Source organism: Lathyrus oleraceus, chromosome 3 (assembly GCF_024323335.1).
Source record: "Lathyrus oleraceus cultivar Zhongwan6 chromosome 3, CAAS_Psat_ZW6_1.0, whole genome shotgun sequence".
Classification (NCBI taxonomy): domain Eukaryota; kingdom Viridiplantae; phylum Streptophyta; class Magnoliopsida; order Fabales; family Fabaceae; genus Lathyrus; species Lathyrus oleraceus.
Window position 1 is genome coordinate 297883291 of NC_066581.1, and position 2326 is coordinate 297885616.

Sequence of the window (2326 nt, forward strand, 5' to 3'; positions counted from 1 at the left end):
TCATTTCCTCACATCATGATTTCTTTTCAACTTCCACCTCTTCAACACTCCCATCAGAATCGGCCACGTGTCCCACTATCATGATTATCACTCTAAAGCATTCCATCATCTTCTTCCTATAAATACCTATAAACCTTTTTTCTTAAACCCTTTTCCGCTTCAGATTTCTTTTCTTCATACCCATTTCTCAAACTTTCATATTTTCCTGAGAAAATTTCCTAAGCTCTTCTTAACAATGGCGCCTCAAAAACCTTCAAGCAGCAAACATTCCAAGAAGAAACAAAACTCAGCTTTCTCTCCTGTGCATGATTTAAAAAGAGCCAATGACCATTGGAAATCAACAGTATGTTCCAGAACCTCCAAATGAGAAAGAGAAAGAATGCATCTATAAATCCCAGGTATTAATCCCTGTTCTTATTTTTGGAAACTGTCATGCTATGTTAGGTCCCCTTCCGAATTTAGAGATTAAACCAGATCGCTTAAAAGAATTTTTTCCATCTTACTTTCACACAAAACCCATAGGCGCTGGAAGAAAACCTCAGCCTAAAGAGAACGTTGTAGAACAAAAAGACTCATCGAGTTCGACGGATATTGGAGAGTTGGACTTAGACTATTTGAACTATCCCAGGATATTTAGAACTTGCCCATGGTCGAAAGACCCTTCCGACTACGTATCTTGGTTAGATAAAATCGAAAAAGTTAAAGGGTTTTTTTGGAAAGAGGTAGGTATTTTCGACCTTATTCAGTTGTCGAGAGTAGGACCCAATATCTGCCCAAATATGCTTTTAACTTCTCTCTACTTCTGGGATAGTACCTACAACACCTTTCACCTCCCTTGTGGGATGGTTACGCCCACTCTTTTCGACGCGGCAGCCATCGTTGGCCTTCACCCCAACGGTATAAACTTCGACCCTACTGTCTTAAATGAAGATACCATCGCTTTCGAGACTAGCCTCGCCCCATACTCCTTATTTATGTCCTATTATCATGACAAAAGTACTACTGAAGTTTCAGATGTCGAACACATAACTTTCCTAACACTGTGGCTATCCAAATATGTGTTTTGTTCTCGCTCTCTCCAGGTTGCTAAGAGATTCATTACCATAGCCAATCAGCTTCATGCAGGCACAAAACTATGCTTGAGCGAAATGATTCTGGCGAACCTTTATGAATCTCTGAGTGAGAGCGTACATCTTTTAAAAAACACCAAAACCCAAGGTAAAATCAACTTATCAGGACCTTTCTGGCTCTTGCAATTATGGCTCAATGCCACATTTGAAGCCAATCTTCCTGTAGCACCAGAAATAGATGAAGAAGAAGTAAAAAATAGGACTGTCGAATGGCCAAGGTTGGTGCTAATAACGCCAACTGATGAAGGAATCAGCCTTCGACAAGCTTTTAAAAGCTATGTTATGATGTTTGCTAAAAGGTATCAATTTACTTCGACCATGGCACCTTTTGCTGATAGAAAAATTGGACCTAAGTGGTTTACCCAACAACTGCCTTTGGAGATGCAAAAGGATGAAAATATATTTCTAAATGTTTGGGAATCATTCTTAACCCCTAAGCTCTTTTTTTCTTACCGTAACACCACTAAAAACCAAATTGCTTTGATAGTTTATCAACCCAACCTTGTTTCTAGACAGTTTGGCCTAATCAAGATAAAACCTCGACCTATATTTCCCAAGAAAGGATCCATCATCTTTTATAACTCCCTTCACACTGAAGACGAAGGCAAAGAGCTGTCGAAGAAACTGGATGATGATTCTCTCGACATTCGACCAGTTATATTTCGACCATCATTCCTATGCACTCCTGAGTTTGACGAATGGTGGAAAGATTATTATTCCAACAGATTTTTCGACGTAGCTTCCTTTGCTACACATTTGACAAATGCTTTCGCTTTTGTGCAGGATCGGACCAAAAAAGGTATTCAAAGACACATTAGGGAAATACAGAAATTTCAAAAGTATTTCGAAACTGCGTATAGACCTGATGATCTTAGTCGAACCATACACGAAGCAGCAGCAGAATTGAAACGCAAACTGACGGAGAAGTTTGAAAAACTGTCATTGCCTTCAAACCTTCGACCAGAGGCGCGTTATGACCTGGCTTTCAGCTGTCATCCACCAAAATTCCCTCCTTTGCCAACCGCTGAATTTGGGGTGGTATTTAGCCCTCCATTTCCAAATTGGTTTGTTTGTGGGGACTTTATGAAAATTCTCCGTCAACAGTACAAAAAACCTGCTGAGCGTGTGGTTCCGACTAAGTATCATTTGGGCGAATACCCAGGACACCTTCATATTGGAATAGAACACGTTCGTGT